Source organism: Sinohyriopsis cumingii, chromosome 6 (genome assembly GCF_028554795.1).
Source record: "Sinohyriopsis cumingii isolate HCF-2022 chromosome 6, ASM2855479v2, whole genome shotgun sequence".
Lineage (NCBI taxonomy): Eukaryota > Metazoa > Mollusca > Bivalvia > Unionida > Unionidae > Sinohyriopsis > Sinohyriopsis cumingii.
Window position 1 is genome coordinate 105,234,840 of NC_142966.1, and position 20,111 is coordinate 105,254,950.

The following is a 20,111-nucleotide window of genomic DNA, read 5'->3' on the forward strand; positions in this document are numbered from 1 at the left end:
GAAGTCTTTGATTTTCATGTTGATGTGTAGTTATTAAATGACGCGCTTTTCTCCATTTTTGTTATTAGTATTCTAAGTTACTGCATTGTACTTTGGTGATGGTTACAAGTTGAGTGCATGGTTTTTGATTATGCAGACTTGTTTAGATTAACTGACAGTATAAAAGGTTGGAATTATAATGAGGGCAAAGACTGTGTTTTTCGTGATGACCTTTTTTATGTGACGTTACTCAATGTTCTGTCACAGTGTCGTATATAAGATATTTATACCATATATCTATAACGCTCATAAAAGTTAATGTTTTCAGGCAAAATCAAAACAATGTACACCTTTTCCAAGTCGTTCTTGATAGCTACTTACTGAGTAGGGAAATAGGGATCTTCATTATCCGAGAAACTGTTGACTAAAGTTGTTGTACTCTTGGAATTGTAGGATGCGTAGATTGTACTCGAGCCATCATAATCTGCAAATCATCAATCAGGTAATTAGTTTCAAGAATTATGATACAATAGTAGTCAAAGTGTAGGAATCTCTGTCTGTAATCTATATTCAAGTAATATAGTCCAGTAACTCAAATTATAGAAAACATATATGCATAGCGAGAAATATAAATTGTTGACGTATTAATCAGTGCAATACGCATACAATGCTAGCAATAGCAGAATCTCCAAGTTGTTTTCTAAATTTTAAAGCGTTCTGATAAAATGTACAAATTGAATTTAATGTTTTTAACTTTATAAAGTAGATAAAATATCTTTAGACGAGTGTAAATACAAGTGTATGCTGAAGTTCAGATGTTGTGCAGATACATAAAAATAGAATCCAATCGCAGTATCTAAATTACAAAAGACACTATTTCATGGTACAATGAATAATCACACCTTCCTGTATTTATTCTAAGACTGAGAAAACTGTATTTTTATTTGCAAAATAAGTGATCACACTGTGATTTTTCAAGAGTATCTAGGTATAATTATTAACTAAATTTATGCTTAATTATTGTACAAATTCTTATTCTAACTGACTTATTTTACAGTCCCATGTTTTGATGTCATTATCACAAGAACAGTCTTTAAACAAGCCAATAATCGCTTTAGCATAACCTACACCTTGATTAATCTCCAATTACATAACCTACACCTTGATTAATCTCCAATTACATCACCTACACCTTGATTAATCTCCAATTACATTACCTACACCTTGATTAATCTCCAATTACATAACCTACACCTTGATTAATCACATAACCTACACCTTGATTAATCTCCAATTACATAACCTACACCTTGATTAATCTCCAATTACATCACCTACACCTTGATTAATCTCCAATTACATTACCTACACCTTGATTAATCTCTAATTACATAACCTACACCTTGATTAATCTCCAATTACATAACCTACACCTTTATTAATCTCCAATTACATCACTTACAGCTTGATTAATCTCTAATTACATAACCTACACCTTGATTAATCTCAAATTACATAACCTATACCTTGATTAATCTCCAATTACATCACCTACACCTTGATTAATCTCCAATTACATTACCTACACCTTGATTAATCTCTAATTACATAACCTACACCTTGATTAATCTCCAATTACATAACCTACACCTTAATTAATCTCTAATTACATCACTTACACCTTGATTAATCTCTAATTACATAACCTACACCTTGATTAATCTCCAATTACATAACCTATACCTTGATTAATCTCCAATTACATTACCTACACCTTGATTAATCTCCAATTACATAACCTACACCTTCATTAATCTCCAATTACATCACCTATACCTTGATTAATCTCCAATTATATAAGCTACACCTTGATTAATCTCTAATTACATAACCTACACCTTGATTAATCTCCAATTACATCACCTACACCTTGATTAATCTCCAATTACATTACCTACACCTTGATTAATCTCTAATTACATAACCTACACCTTTATTAATCTCCAATTACATCACTTACACCTTGATTAATCTCTAATTACATAACCTACACCTTGATTAATCTCCAATTACATAACCTATACCTTGATTAATCTCCAATTACATTACCTACACCTTGATTAATCTCTAATTACATAACCTACACCTTGATTAATCTCCAATTACATAACCTACACCTTCATTAATCTCCAATTACATCACCTATACCTTGATTAATCTCCAATGATATAAGCTACACCTTGATTAATCTCTAATTACATAACCTACACCTTGATTAATCTCCAATTACATAACCTACAATTTGATTAATATCCAATTACATAACCTACACCCTGATTAATCTCCAATTGCATAATCAGCACCTTGATTAATATCCAATTACATAACATACACCTTGATTAATCTCCAATTACATAACCTACACCTTGATTAATCTCCAATTACATCACTTACACCTTGATTAATCTCTAATTACATAACATACACCTTGATTAATCTCCAATTACATAACCTACACCTTGATTAATATTCAATTACATAACCTACAATTTGATTAATATCCAATTACATAACCTACACCCTGATTAATCTCCAATTGCATAATCAGCACCTTGATTAATATCCAATTACATAACATACACCTTGATTAATCTCCAATTACATAACCTACACCTTGATTAATCTCCAATTACATAACCTGCACCTTGATTAATATCCTAATACATAACCTAACAGTAAATGTTTACTTTTATACATCTAGTCTTAACATTTTCAAGTGTCAGTCAATTGGCGATGCATACGATAGGATTCAGTCAGTATTTATTCGGTTGTATGATATGCATTGATTTCCCATTAATTCTCCTTAGCTCGCCTACAACAATGAAGTTCACTAACAATTTTGTAAACTTCAGGGTATATTTACAATAATGTGCATTTTTACGAGTCTGTGCTCTTAAAATAAGTAACAGAAAATAGTGAAAAGCAACAAGCTTTATAATATTCAACCAATAATTTATTTCTCTAGAATACAAAGCGAAAATGAAAATAATAACTCACGGTATTGCGAATTAAATCCCAAAATAAACCTAGAAGTACAGACACAAGTTCTAATAATATAAGTTCTGAATAAACTTTAGTGGAAATCGAAGTTAAGTCGAAAAATAGTAACATAATTCTAGGTTTGATTTCACCATAAATCCCAGTGAATGTCTCTGTCCAAGAATGTTTTTTTATTATGACCACCCTGTATTTCCAGAGAAATAAATCACCGAGTTAAATTATTTGAAGAAATAACTCCCAGCCTAAATGAACTTCTGGACACAACAACAATAACAAATTGATTCTGCTAGATCTTAAAGCAGGAATGAATCATCTTTCCAGTGACAAGATGATGCAGTCTTCCAATAGAACTCTGGTCAATATTAACATTTTGTAGAAAAGAAAACATTACCTAATGGAAAAAAACCTTCTAGATTATTTGCAAAATAAAATATTGGTTATAATTAGAAAGTCTGTTACTAAAATTATATATATAATCTGGACTATATCAGGTATGCCATGTAAATAGTAGAGGGATTCCAATAACCTAGACCCAGTCCCAAATAAACATGTTAACAATGTTCCTGATATTACACCCATACAAGAAGAGACTGTTTTAGACTGTATTAGTTTTTTACAGAATAAAATAAAAAATTAATTATTCAGGCCAAGCAGAAAAGAAAGTTGATTTTGTACAAGGTCAAGTCCAATATACAATGTTACATTGCAATAGCATATAATAAATATAAAAACAAACAAACAATACAAATTAAATATATATAACAGCATGTACCTTCTCAATATCAGGTTCATGACTAAAGCAGATTTCAGCTACATGTGACAAAATAGATGATATCTTTATTTAACAAAAACACCTGTCAATTCAATTACATCAGTAGCTTATCGACATTTATCGTTAAGTTTGTGGACCTCTAAACAATAAAATATGTGCATGGTGTTCTGTATTATTTAAATGACTTTCAAACAGATTCCATCAATTGTACTAACTGAAGAAATTTTGACATTCACTTTTGGAATGTTTAGAAGCTATTTGTCTTAGCAAAAACATTGTGTTTAATTCATTTGTCTCTGAGTCAACAGTGTTTGACTAAATTCATTCAAGTCGGATATTAGGTCAATTACAACAGGTGTTCCACATAGATCAGTTTTAATGAAAACCTTTGGGGCTACAATTCCATTTGTTAAAGGCAAATTCAAGTGGGAATAGCTACTTTACAAGAACGTTCAAATTACCGTACATAGAACAACGTGACACAGCAATGGCAATAAGATGGATTTAGATATTCGACTCAAAATTACAGGTTTACACTTCAAAACATTTATGGTCCGAATCGTGACACTCCAAATGTTTACACTTAGGTGAGGCATGATAGAGATGACTTAGAAAATCGGAATATCATTATTGGAGGTGAGACTTTAATTTCATTATGAATCAATAACTTGATACATATAATTAAACCCCCTACATAATTACTATTCCCTCAATAACCCAAAGGCAAGATTACGATATTTGTACCGAATGCAATCTGATCAATATCTGGCGAGAAAGAAATGAGGATAAAAAAGAAAAAAAAACATGCTGAAAAAACAACCCAATCAAGCAGGCAAGGCTTGATTTCACCCTAGTTCCAGAAACTGTTTCTACAATGGTGAACGATGCCTGTATATGACTGGTTATATAACTGAACATTATCAAGTCCAATTAACTCTTATTTTACTAAAAACAAAACAATCAAAGGATATTCTGGAAATGAAACAATCCTCTGTTGAAAGCCTTAAAATACATACATTTATTTTAAGAAAGCAGTTCAAGACCAGACAAACACTGGTCAGTTTTTTGCAAGAGCAATCAATTTTTCCTATAATAATAGCAAGCGATCATCAGTTCAAAAGGCAGATGTTATTCCATGTCTCCTAAAACGGATACCTCAAAACAATTTCTAAAATCTAAATATCTATTTCATTACTTCTAAACAGACCTAAAGCTATAATTCCACCATATGCAAATAGGGACTACATAAGCTTTATAAAACGTAGATTCATAGAATAAAATATCGGTACTCTTATTGACTTATCTTTTGCTCGAAAAACACAGTCTAGCTCGACTACTTTTAACTGAATCTGAAGAAAACAAATTGACCGTGATTATAGAACATGTAAATGGCAGGTAGTATGTAATGATCTTAAAGAACTAAAATTACTCAGATATAAATGTTATAGGAACAGTATGAAATAATTATAATAAGATTATATTTAAATGACAAAATAATCTTGAAATATCAGTCCTATGGCATGGTCTCCAAAACCAAATGCATTACAAATTACATGAATGGACGATAAACGAATCTGTCAAAAACACAATTTTGATCATGTTTCAGGCGTTATCTTTTTCTTATGGCATCTGTTAAAAATATTAGTGACAATGTTTGCCACCCATTATATAGGTGAGTTTGCTTATGTAGACGACAACCAATTTCACATAAAATATAACGTAAACAAACGTATCTAATCATATAAGAAATATCAGCATTTGGGGCGAAAACATTAATCTGCATTGCAAATGAAGAAAACTTCATCTGCTTGTCTGTAGTATGGAGTAATTTTCATTCGTTGAAGATATCCACCGATTGGTAATTCCTGCTATCATTTCTCTCATCATAAAAATTTACTTTAGTCTGCGACATAAGACAGCTTTCTTAAGCATAACAGTAAGTTACTACAAAATTAAAAACCTTTATTCACGGTGATTAGAAGAAACTTTTTGTTCCCCACTCATATGCTGCCTTGCAACTTCAAAGCTTTATTTGCGATTAGGTCCCACTCATATGCTGCCTTGCATCGTCAAAACTTTATTTACAATTAGGCTCCACTCATATGCTGCCTTGCATCGTCAAAACTTTATTTGCAATTAGGCCCCACTCATTTGTTGCCTTGCATCGTCAAACCTTTATTTACAATTAGGCCCCACTCATATGCTGTCTTGCATCGTCAAACCTTTATTTACAATTAGGCCACACTCATATGCTGCCTTGCATCGTCAAAACTTTATTTGCAATTAGATCTCTCAAGGAAAGAAATTGTCACATGTGTTGATTGTTCTAATGAACTGAACTTTAGTAAAAAAAAGATTGATAATAAACAATTAGGCAATTATATTGAATTAACTCCTTTCAGCACAATATGATCCATATTAACAAACATGGGAAAGTATTATTTAAATAATTAATTTCTTTTCCTAAAATAATTACTTCATAATAATTGTTACGCGGTTATCAGCGTATCGCTTTCATGTAAATATGTAAGAGCCGTTATGTTCAAAATAATCCCTATCCATTCTCAGATGGGACGTTTTGAGACGATGGGAGTAGTAGTAAAAGAATTTTGTCACTGACGCTTTCTACCAAATTACAAAACTGTACAGTGTTTATCTCCACAAAGTTATTTTTATTAGCAGGAATCATTATGAGTCACTAATACCAGCTTATGAGAAATCTCACTAAAACCCTCCTAAAGTTGATATTCACCCAGATAGACAATTTTCCCTGAGGGAAATTTCCTCCAGAGCAACCTTTCCCCCGTATCAGAGCCGTTTTGCTCTGGGGGAAAAACTGGGATAAAGTCATTTTTCTCCATGGGCAAAAATGGGTTTAGATGAGTTTTTCCCCAAATATATTAAAATCCAAGCCGACTCTTCATCCAGAAAATAATTACATTGGAGTAGACATTACCCCAGAAATTATACTAGAGTCATTTTATTCCAGGAGATCAACTACTCCTATGCCCATTTTCCCCTGAGATGAAAGCGTGTGTCGAGTTTCATGGCAATCTATCCAGTAGTTTAGGAGGAGTATATACAACAATCTGTTCCTAAGAGAATGATGATGGACGACATGTTTGCACTCTTCTGGTCTTTGGGCAGAAGAGCTAAACATTTCCTAACTCATCGATCCAGCCATCCATCCTCCATCCATCAATTCGTTCATTCATTCATTCATTCATTCATTCGGTTGGTCAGTCAGACATTCAGTCATTCACGATATTCCAACATCAACATAATAATTAGACAAAGACAACTGTTTGAATTTCAATTACTCACCTACTCGATTATACTTGTATCTAATTCTGTAACCTCCTGTGTTGTTACTCCAGTTTGCAGCATAAAATCGGAACGTCAAAGAACTGCTTCGATAATAGTAATTATTCACATATCCGTTGGAACTGATCGTCACCGTACCAGCTTGGAAAGTATAAAGTGAGCATATAACATAAATTGTACTATGCACCCACACCCATTAAAATGTGACTCGTTATACAGCCACCCTAGGATGTTTAAAAATTAGTGTATAGCTAATTTCACCACCACTTAACACCCCCATGAGACTTCCTCCTTTGCAAGCTTCCATACATCATCCTAAAATGTGGACAAATTGCAGTTTCCTACATTAACTGCCTCTATTATATCGCCAATCATTTCTGTGAGACATTGATCTGCATGAACTGTCATTTCATAAATTTCTTAACATAGTAATTGCGTTTGGTAAATTTATGAATTTTTCGGTTTCGACAGAGATGCTGAGAGACCCTGAATATTTTATATTCTAACAATCAACAATCCTGCTAAACTTGAAAGTACGTGGTAACAGACCTTACATTCAACAATATTTACATCTTTCCACTTCTTTCACTTATGAATAACGTATGTGGTTTGATATGCGTCTTGTACTCGTTCATGGAACATTTTGCCTCTGATACGACGGTGCTTAGAATTACATGTGTAATTTTGGCAATCAACATGTTTTCTTTTTGTTTTGCTTTGTGGGTTTTAACAGCGATATAACACGTTATTGGCTATACAATGCAGAAGAAATGAGAGTGGTTCGCCTTTCTCCAAGCATACTTCGAGACATTAATTCTTTTGTGTATATTTTCTTTTCTATATGACTCAAACTATTTATTTGTATACTGCCATTTATCTCTGTCAGTTAATGTTGGAGTCATAGCGACTATGCAGTCTATACAGCGCACAAACGTTTAGCAACACTTCCGTTAAATTCCTTCAAATAAGGATAACATTGGCTAAATAAAAAATTCATAGACGTTTGACTGGTCATATATATTCATTCACTGACTATCCTATGATTGATACTTTTATAAACTTTAGTGGTTAAATTTTGAACCCCGTGAACTTTTAATTTATATGTTTATGATATGCGAAAGTGTTTCTAAACTGCTTGTGAATTATATGTAATCTCCTCATAATCAAGCTTGTACGAATCTAATTAGTTTTTCGCACTTTACACATGGAGAGTAAAATGCATGCATGCTCCCATGTAGATTTCCTTTATTATTCTAATAGACTAGACCTAAAACAAATATATATGTATATAAATACCGTTTTCAGAGTTATAAATGTCCAGATAAGTGCTGCCAATGTACTGCACATCGGAGCCTTGGACCCAAACGATCACCTTGTCTGTTGATATCCCTCCACTAATAGTGTAAGTGCAATCATACCTGTAAACGTAGAAGGCATAACATATACTTTTTGTACACATGGCATAGATGAAACTATTAACATTAACTCCTTAAAGCTATTTGTCTGGCAAACAGTGTTCTTACAACAATTAACATTAACTCCTTATAGTTATTTGACAAACGGTATTCTTAAAACAATTAACATTAACTCCTTACAGCTATTTGTCTGGCAAACAGTGTTCTTACATCAATTAACATTAACTCCTTACAGCTATTTGTCTGACAAACGGTATTCTTAAAACAATTAACATTAACTGCTTTGAGTTAAGTGTTTGTCAAAGTCTACCTAAAAACGGATAAAACAAAAATAACAGCATTCAACAAATATAAATTTAAGGAATATTGCACCAAGAGACACTAACACAAAATTAAACTACCAACCTTAACAGAAAAAAACATATCCTTTCATTCCATAATTAGTAATCATTATTAAATACAAACACATAAATACGTTTCCACGCGCATGCAAGCCTAGACAAGTAAACCATTGCGCACATACAAAGCTATTAGTAGTTAATCTTGTATATGAGAGAGAGAGAGAGAGAGAGAGAGAGAGAGAGAGAGAGACGCTTAATCGTATGCTTGAGTTAATGTACCTTATATATATCTATTTTAGGGCAGAGAAAGGTGACTGCATACCACCGTATGTAAAAGCTGTATGGGTCAAGCAGGTTCTGAGTAATAGTGCTAACACGATTTTCAAGCTAGACTGTTTTTTGAAAGTCTAAATAATAATAATAATAATAATAATAATAATAAAAAGTCCTTGTACACAAGCACCAACCCTGTAGGAGTCTATTTCGAGTACCCGATAATATAAAGACTGGCATGGAGGACTGATGGTAAAGCAATGGGAGTTGAGCGCGTTGCAAGGGATGTGCCATGGCAGCCGATGCAGAATGTTCTGGACAGAATTCGAACCCGTTGATCAATGGTGTAATCTAATGTAATGAATGAGCCAATCAGGTGGGAGGAAATATGACTGCAATATTCTACTCAGTAAGATGTACCAGCATACAAAATGTAATAAAATAGAGTGTGTAAATCAAGTTTAATTAATCTTAATGTAATAGGCTTAAGATACAGACGATGTCATAAGCAAATAGTTGAAAATAAAGACATCACTCAAACTTCAGAATAAAGGTTACTGTTAGATAGTTTTAATATGAGTGGGATACTTTCTTTGAGATGCATTCCAATGCTAATTATTATGATTGCATGCGAAATAGGGGCCTAAATATTTAGGATGCGACAAACGACTAGCTGAAATAGCAGAAGTTTCTCACGCGTATAAATTAGGTCACAGTGACGAATTTGGTACAATTAGTTAACTCTGAGAAGCATCCGCACACATATATCTTCATGTGAAAGTTGAGTATGGTCAAAGATAGTATATTGCGAACGAGCACGGTAAAAGTCAAAGGTAACACAAGACTTAGAATTAGGTCACAGAGAGGTTTGTATGGGTAGTTATCCTCACCGAGTTACCAATTGTTGTAAGTGTATTTCATTTAGGATCCAATATAATGAGGTTGTAGCGATCAAATAGCTAGAAAGTACAAAAGTCACTCATGCGGGAAAATTAGGTCCTTTAAGGCTGAGATACTTTTCCTGATATTTAGTTACATATATTTAGTTACATACCTTTATATTAGTGTAGGTGAAATATGGTCGAAAATATTGAGGATGTATCGAACAAAAGAACATGCGAATCAATATAAGAAAATAAAACAAATAGGCAACACGCTATATCCCCTTCGAAATATGTTTGCCAGAGATCACTACTGCTACTACTACTACTACTACTACTATTACTACTACTACTACTGATAATAATAATAATAATAATAATAATACAATAATAATAATCGCACGGAAACATAAACAGATCATCAACGTATGTAATATATAAACACTACATCCAATTTCATTGGTCGATTTCAAGTTCTTTCTTACACAAAGTTTTCTCTTCTTAAATTAGACTTTCATTATTCTATTAATTCTGTACCGTATAACAAGAGCCGAATTCTAATTCACATGAAATTCGTATCAGCGACTAAATGGATTCCTAGTGGAAGGGCAGTAGGGTCAAAGAAATACGTAAACATTTATTTACAATCTTGTCAAATACGCATCTAGCACGGACATTTATACATAGTCAAGTCTACCCTTATTTCTTCATGCGCAGGCTAATCAGATGTAAGGACTTGCTGCCATGGTGTTTTATGTCTTCCACAAGCAAGGCGCCAAACTGATAACAAATATTTTGCAAAAGAAAATTTAAATCTCCTTGCCAGGGCTGGCGCCCTAGGCAAGGTTAGATTCTCCCCCCCCCCCCCGCGGCAAACTGAAGGTTTCGTATACGCGTGATTGCACGGAAAAACTCGTGGCCTATAAAAACACTCGAACGTTATTACGTTCTGAAAGTTTCGTATACGCGCGATTTTCACTCACTCATTTTGCTTGTTCCGGTCAGCCTGGTGTTTCGGTCGGACTGAATCTATCCGATTATTTATCCCTTTATGAAATAAACCAGGATAAAAAGCGACCATTCAATAAAACTGAAATTTATTATTTTTTTCCTTCAAAACTGTTATTGATTTGGAGAAATGCGCCCCCTGAAATCAGCGCCCTAGGCGGCTGCCCTGTTTGCCTATAAAGATAATACAAATTTACAGGAAAGCAACAATGAAATCAGTATATATAAAAAGAAGGTTCCAGTAATGTTCAAGGTCAGCTTAATAATTCATTGATCAGCTTGCTTTACTATGAATTAGATAAGAAATTATAAACAGAAGGAAACCAGTAAGCAGTAAATAAAGACTTGAAAAGAAGCTAAAAAAGGTTTGACAGAATAGTTTTTGAGTATTTCAGCAAAACAAAACAAAAATAAAAATAAGATAAAACAATTCATATAGTTCCTTCTGGTTAGTATAGTGGACAATGGAAAATCTAGTCTAAAAGGTCGTGGGGCTTTATACGTACAAGATTTATAAGGGCAATGGAAAATCCAGTCAAAAAGGTCGTAGGACTGTATTACGGACAAAAGGTTGGGACTATACTGATTATTGACAAGATAGCCGCCATCGCTTAACCGGCTTGAAGCAGCTGTTCCGTTTTTTAGTGCCGTTTTCATGATATTTGTGCTTGTTGCATGTCTTCATCTACGTTATTGTGTTCATTATGTATTGGCTGTTAAATTCGTATGTGTTTCTTTATCTCCTTGTTTTGGAAATGAGAACAATTAGACTTTTTCTCAGCTGTCATGCTCCACTGTTTTTGAACAAACCGCAAGCACGTAATACTCGCCAGTCAACCCGTTTATGCTACGATGGACCCTCATTAATTGTTTTAAATGATCACTCCTTGGCTCTCCACACTACATTGTGCTTTAGACTAAACGAACTGGGACTGCATTCATCATTACCTAACTGTAAACAGAAGCGAAAAAAGAAACGTTTCAAAGCTGGCCGACGTAGACCAGGAAGAAGAATGCCAGTTATCTCCCTTATTTCGGCTCAAACAATTAAAATAAAATTCGACCATTAATTTAGATAAACCTAATTCAAATTCAAATCCCTATTAATTCGTCAACGTTTGTGTCAACTATCCAAGAGATACCTCTGCGTATTGCATTATTCAATGCCCATTCAGTAGGACCACCGGAAAATCGCACAGAAATAGTTACTTTTATCAACGACCAAAATATTGACGTCTTTTCCCTGGCTAAAAACATCAGGCGATGAGCCCAAATGTGCGGATCTAACATCCACTGGTAACTCCATCAAGTCGTTCCCCCGTAATTCTCGCGGAGGTGGAATTGTTGTCATCACAAAGAACTCCATGATCAAACGTCTTAACCACACCACAACTTTCAATTTCGACCACACATCGTTTGAACTAGTCCAAACCACACTCACACTGGAGCAAAGGTCAGTCCATTTTTTCTGCCTATACCGCATTCCTCTTAGCAGAAGAAACAAGCTGGCTGACTCTCTCTTTTTGGAGCAGTTTCCGAATCTCCTGGACTATGGAAAGTCGATAGGTGGCAACCTGATTATTCTTGGAGATTTCAACTTTCACTTTGACTGTCCCGGAAACTCAAATACATCAAAACTCAGATTCCATTAATGTTTTCAACCTCAAATAGTCAGTTAACCAACCCACCCATAAACATGGTCACATTTTAGACTGGATTCTTCATAGACCTGATGATAACATTCTATGGTCCTCCCTGGTATCCCATGACCTTGCCTCAGATTATCTCTGCATTATATGCCATCTTGACGTATCAGTCCCTAACCTTCCACCTTTATCTGCTACTAAGAGAAACCTCCGTATGATAAACAGAACCAAACTAATGCACGACATCCATTCTAACCTAACAACTTGCTTACCTCCTACAGCAGAACAACTCGATAACTGACTGCGTTCATTGCTTGACAAACATGCCCCAGCCACCAAGTGCAGAGTATCAATTCAAAAGTGTACTCCATGGTATACCAGTGTTAAGGACCAGCTTCGCCCTGCTAAAAGAGACCGCCGTAAAGCTGAGCGGCTTTGGCTTTCCACCAGACTCACTATTCATAAGCAAATATATGAAACCGCTAAGAAGAATGTCACAAATATAGTCCATGCAGCGAAATCAGCCCACTACACTACTAATATCATGGAAAGTTGCAGCTGCAAAGAGCCCTTCGAGATTACTAACAAGCTAATGTCAAGGAATAAATCTACACCACTTCCAGCTACCTCCTCTCCAGTCAACCTTCCGGACATGTTTGCAAATTTCTTCCGTGACAAAGTACAAACCATTAGAGATAAGCTTGACACCACAATTTCAATTGACTCGTCGTCACCAGACAGTTGGGATACAGAATTTGAGCGGCAACCATTAGCAGCATTTGAACCTGTCTCTATGGATTTCGTACGTACAATCCTGATGAAGAGTGCACCAAAGTCATGTGAACTTGATCCAATTCCAGCATCACTGCTGCTTGAGTGCTTAGATCCAGTATTGCCTTCACTAACTGATGTTATTATAACCTCTCTCTCATCCGGGGAATTCCCATTATTTTTCAAAACTGCCATTGTAAATCCTCTGCTGAAGAAACCAACACTAGACCATAACAATTTAAAGTTGTTGTTGTTGTTGTTGTTGTGGGATTTAACGCCATTTTTCAGCACACGATAGGCTATACATGGCGGCCAGTATTAATGGTGGAGGAAGAACCCGGAAAACCCCGGAAAGAACCACCGACCCACGAGAAGCTACTGGCAAGCTTTCTCACATGCCCACATTGGCTGAATCTTAGACTCGAACCGCCTCAGACAGAGGTGAGATGGCAGTGATCCGTAACAAAGCGCTTTAGACCACTCGGCCACTCGGGGCCCCAACGATTTAAAGAACTACCGCCTAGTTTCTAATCTCCCATTCATATCAAAGATCTTAGAAAAGGTTGTTCTATCCAAGCTTGTATCTCATCTAAATTGAAATAGTCTTTTTAGCATGTACAATCTGCATATCGCCCTTGCCACATTAGTGAAACTACTCTTCTAAAAGTAGTTAATGATATTCTTTCTGCGTTGGATAGCGGAATGATTACAGTCCTCAAACCTCCTTGATTTGTCTGCAGCATTTGACACAATAGACCGTGATATATTACTTCACCGTCTCCAGCATGTATTTGGCATTCATGATACAGCCTTACTGTGGTTCAAGTCCTACTTGGTCAACAGGACACAAATTGTATCTGCAAATGAAATACACTCAATTACAGTTGATCTATGTTGTGGTGTTCCACTGGGGTCTGTTATTGGACCTGTTCTCTTCATTCTGTACACTCTGTCGCTCTCAAGTGTCATAGATCATCATTCAGTCTCACCAATTGTACGCTGATGACACTCAAATATACAAATCTAGCCACCCAACTGAAGTTGATGCTACCATCCAAGGTATATAGAGGTGCATTTCTGATGTGAAATCATGGATGACATGTAACAAGCTTCGGATGAATGATGATATAACTGAAGTCATTCCGATCACAACACAAAGACTTTCTCATTCACATCCTTTACCTCAAACAATAAATATCAGCAACACCAACATTAAATTCACACAAATCGGTGCGAAACCTAGGTGTTACTCTGGACAGTACTCTCACCTTGCACCAACATGTCATGAACATATGCAAGGCTGCATATCTTGAGCTGAGACTCATCAGCTCCATTCGCAAATATCTTTCAGTTGATGCCACTAAAACACTTGTGTGTTCATTCGTACTCTTAAGACTGGACTATTGTAACTCAATTATGTCTAGTTCATCTCAATATCTACTCCAAAAACTTCAAAACGTTCAAAACACAGCTGCTCAGATCATACTTAGAGTACCACGATCAGAGCACACCTCCCCGCTGCTCTGTACCCCACACTGGCTATCCATTCGATCCAGAATCAAACGCAAAATTTGTTCTCTGTGATACGTTTCACTGTCGGACTCTAGTCCAACATAGCTATCCGACCTCACCCATGTGTACACACCAGGAAGATACTTTACGCTCCTCTTCTGACAATCGTATACTCATTATTCCCACTATGAAAACAAAGTCATATGGACAGCGTTCTTTTGCATACCAGGGCCCAGCAACGTGGAATGAATTGCGCACTGAACTTAGACACAAAGACAGTGATCACATTCAAGAGTGCTCTCAAAACTCACTTATTTCGACTGCAAGAACAAACTTAAAGACCTAATAATGTTTCCTACCTTACATATTCTCAGCATGTTTTTTTTTAATGTTTTCTAATTTCATAGTGTTTGTTTTTGTAATCATATCATTATATGTTTTTTATCTTATAGGTGTTGTCTAATGTTGTAAAGCGCTTCGAGCTGCAAAGATTAGGCGCTATACAAAGTCCTCATTATTATTATTATTATTATTATTATTATTATTATTATTATTATTATTATATACGAACAAAATGTTGGACATGTATAGGGACAATAGGGATGGAACAGGTGAGGTGACGTCATGGTACTGGCCACTGGCAACAATGTTGCAAGGGGCTGACCTCAAAATCGGACCAAACAGCGGGAAGAAAACATAGAACGCTTGGCGGGACGGAACTGGCGGGACATAGATATTAATAACACATACAACATTCAAACATAGATTGATGAACATGAAACACATATATGGCAAAGAAAATAAATATCTTTTCGAGGCATATGAGTGGCCCTTTAAAGAGCCTTTGGTTTTCTTCTATTTTCTAATTTCTTCTTTTTCTATACAAGCTTCTTATTTTCTGTCCTACGCTTTTTGTCTTCTTCTTCTTCTCATTATTTCCTCCTCCTGTTTCTACTTCTCCTCCTCTTTCTTCCTCTTCACATTCTCCTCTTCTATTTCTATCTTTTCGCGAACTCGTACACACACACACACACACACAGAGACACAGACACACAGACACACATCAGGAAAAGAGTGAGTGTTTATAATCACACTGCTCCAAATTCACACCAATTGGTAACTTGAATAATCTCTTTTCTAGAGATTTTGGTAGCCCTGAGAACGGCTGTTTTTTGTCCAACTCCAAATGCACCTTTCTTAATGCTGGCACCTCTAAGGCCTGTCACAAGAGACACAATGGCGGCTCCAGTCATTGTCCCAATTGACTGTAGCTGCTGCGAGCGCAGAGGCAGCTTGAGTGGCCTCAGCACCCCAATCTTCCGTCTCTGGTATAGTGAAGTCTTCCCTCCTTCTATGCCACACTCGGGGATGCTGTGGCTTCCTTATTTCCTCCTCCCAGTTTTCCATCTGGGGGATCACAGCTCTTAGTACTGGTTGTTGTGGTTGTGGCTGTAGCTGACGTCATACTGGTTGTGGAGGCATCCTCACCAACGACTTCACCTTACACAGAGGCTTCAGAGTCAGGTGTGGCAGGATTCTTTCTTCCTTCTCTTTCTTCTTTTTCCTCTCCTCCTCCTATTCAATTCTTACACTTTCCTGGATTACTGGCCAGCTCGTCCAGGAGGCGCCTGGCATATTCTAGGTGCATATGGAATTCAAGAAGCTTGGTGAGTCTACTCATTTTCTTTCACTTGATGAATCAACGACATATAACCAGATAGACGAACACGTGAAGCGCGAACGTGAAGGAAAACATCCCATGTTACCAAAATGTACAAGACCCATATTATCACTACAACATGGAACGAGCGGACCTAAAAGTAACACTCACTCACTTTTTAAATTACAAGCACTAACTACAAACAAAAACACACAGACTATATTTTGACAAGCTACCGAAACGAAGTGCTTATGGACACACTTCTATATTTTACATAAAACGAAGAAATGAAGTGTTTATAGACACGCTTCTATTTTATTGTCTTATTAACAAACAATTGGCAATTTAACTAGTATTTCTTTTCTAGAATACTGGGGTAGCCCTGAAAAGAGCTGTTTTTGTAGACGGGGAATTATGGCACTCTTTTATCGTCTAAGATTGCGTCTCCGTCTGGCGGCAGGCTTTCCCACAGGAAAGGGTCTTCTTCTTCGGAAAGAGAAAGAGAACTCTTTCGTGTCTACACGGCAGTCGACAAATACTCTATAATTCCTGCTGTTGTACTTCTCCGTCCATTATTCTTTCTCGTTCTTGATTTCCTTTCTGAAGAGCTCTTTTATCAGGTCTTCGGTCACTTTCAACATTCTCTGTCTCTTCAGGGTTGGGTATCAGGCTTTGCCTGACACGATGTAAATTCACGTAAGCTTCGTTCAACTTGGCTAGTCTTGAACACATCTTCATAGGAAGATGAGTCAACAATGGATGGTCAGACTAGAGACTGACTCGCTTTATATGGTTCAAGCGCGGACGCGATAAAAAAAACATTCCTACAGTTTTAGAGTCGGAACACTATGATTGTTGATTTCAGGGTGAGGAATAGAGAGAAGTCAAAGAGCACGTATAATGATAAAAATTGAAAACAAACGACAGACACAATTTTTTCAAAACACATTTTTATTCAAATAACTAACAACCAACAATTAACAATTTTTCAAATAAACAAACATTTTTTCAAATAACCAACTTTTTTGACAAGGGTGACAACATTGTGAAGTTAAGCTAGACTTTGACTGATGGAAGTCACTGGGCCATTGATGTACACTTCGTTTCCTAGCTAAAGGCAAAATATAGCCATAATGGTCACAAAACCATCGATCTACTTTGTCATCGTTTCTAGAAAAGCGACGATCAAATTAAGTCATAAATGTTCTAAAGAATATCCAAGACTGCGCTGATGAAGAAAATACGCACAATATTGTCCACATACCATGGAATATGTGCCTTATATTTTCACATTATTGAATCATGTCATCTGGACATTTCTTCTCATAAGGACGATGATGTCATCTGCCAAAGGTGGCAATCCATACGAATCAAAATACTACACACAACCATCACGGGTAAAGTAAACGGATACCCATTGGGTGCCTGGGAGATGACTTTTGTCCGTGTTGATGACACAAGCTTAATGATCTTGAGGTTTGCAATGAGACAGATCACCTTTAGCACACACGACAGGATTCCAAGAAGCAGTGTACGAAGTGTGGTGCAAAAGGTAATAAAGTTGCCAGGTATCCATTTTTTGTGTTGTTTTGTTTTTCTGTTTTTTTTTTCTTTTCTTCACAGGTAATGATAAATCATCAATTCAATTCGAACTTTTTGCTTAAAAATCTCTAACAAGTAGCCGTTTCTTCGCTTCGTCTCCTCACACTAAGCCAAGACAGCTTCGATATGATGGATCTCTAAAACCATCAATGGAGGAGAGGAATGATCACGCAAGTCTTTACACCACTGATGCAACTCGGCTTCTTCCGAGATGAGACTCCAAGCTTCGTCCAGATACTCGTCCAATTTTTCTTCTTGACTCAGCATAAGACATTTATCGTGTTGAATTTGACTGGGATGATCGTTTTGTCATCCATAGCAATCTTTCATGATCAATTCCGTAATTTTACCCGCTAGGTGTTTGGCAAAACAGGAGAATAAATGTTGTTCTTGTTCTGGCCATCAGGACTTCGTCACTATGTCCTATTCGTCTTAGTTTTGGGGTTTTACTTCCATGGTAACCTCCCATTCCATTTCCATAGATTCTCCACTATTCAAAGAGGGATAAGTGTCTTCAATAATTTCTAATAATCTAGAATTACTTCTCTCAAACTGTTGATTTCTGTTGTATTATCAAATTCAGCATACAGGATGACGTTTACCGTTACATCAGGATCTCGGTTTGCAAACTGAAGTTCCACAAGAATCTGGCCGGATTTTGTAGGATGGAAATATCCCTCGTAGCTGCCTGGGTTTGGTGTGAAATCAAAAGCCCACAAAGCATAGCCTTAATGCCGTAACTGGTGTTGGTCCCTAACTGTCCAGTGGCATCGTACAGGGATAAGTACGATCTCAAGTAATTCTTCTCTTTAAAGTTAGGTTCGAAGGGTCTGGTACACAAGGTTTTGCCATCGTGACTGACTTCAGTCTTGGACACGCCAAAGTGTTGAAAGTGGAAAGGATTTTTATTGGGGGATCCATTGAAGGCTGAATTCTCGACAATACCAATAATTAGATGTTTGGGTAACTATCCTTGGAACATATGATTTACGATCATAGATCGTTATACATCGGGAATGGTGAAAGTTTTCACTTCCACGCGTCGTATCGGATACTTGGCGGTCGTTCTGCTGAATGTGTGACTGATGTCGTTCCCCACTTTAGGTAATACTTCCACGCGTCGTACGTAGAGTTTGACCTTTTAGATGATGGTTTTGTATTTGGTAGCGTCAGTTATCAGTTGAAAAGCGGTACTGCTGAGGTTCAGTCTCAAACGGACATCCACTCCGTTCAGCAAATGCTTCTCTTGTAACCACATTTCCAAATGCAAACAATCCACCAGTTGTAAACTGCTCTTGGCTGGTATTATTTTATTTCGTCGGGCGACGAATCCCTTATTTTGACCCTCTGTATCTTCGAACTTCTGCCTGCTGTGTCAGGTTTCCATACCACACAAGCATCCAGATGGGTGTTTTTGGCTTCTTTTCCGTACGTCAAGAGATTTTCTAGGTAAGGTTAAGTATCTATTCTGCTACTGACCAGTTTGTTATTCAAGTACAAATCCACACCGCTGAACAAGGAATGCGTTAAATTGCTAACGGGGGCTACTTTATCGTCCTCCTCTGGATTAGTATTGTCTGTCGTTGTGATCACTCTGACTTTCAAATACAAGTAACTGTTATTCAGATCGATGTAATCTTCGGGCTGTCCTTTAATTTCAAACTCGATGGGACCTGAATCCGTCACAGGGGAGACGGGATAAAATTCGACCCAATGTGATTCTTGCATCGTCGTCATAATGGGTGGCATCGCAAACAGATGCATTCCGACTTGGGACAGGCGCAAGACTCTCAGTGCATCATTTTTTCTTGTTCTCTCTGTGTTTTTTAATAATCAAAGACGTCTAAGTCTCGGACGGTTCTTCTGT

At 36.4% G+C, this 20,111-nt stretch overlaps 1 long non-coding RNA gene across 1 annotated transcript in view; it reads right to left on the reverse strand.

Moving 5' to 3' along the window:
• Positions 1-360: 360 nt before the first annotated feature.
• Positions 361-20,111, reverse strand: part of LOC149797633 (uncharacterized) — a 32,832-nt gene continuing 13,081 nt past the window's right edge. The window contains exons 2-4 of the long non-coding RNA XR_016421546.1: positions 8,432-8,553; positions 7,136-7,276; positions 361-463 (exon numbers count right to left, since the gene is read on the reverse strand). This is a non-coding gene — a long non-coding RNA (uncharacterized LOC149797633). The remainder of the gene's footprint in view (positions 464-7,135; positions 7,277-8,431; positions 8,554-20,111) is intronic.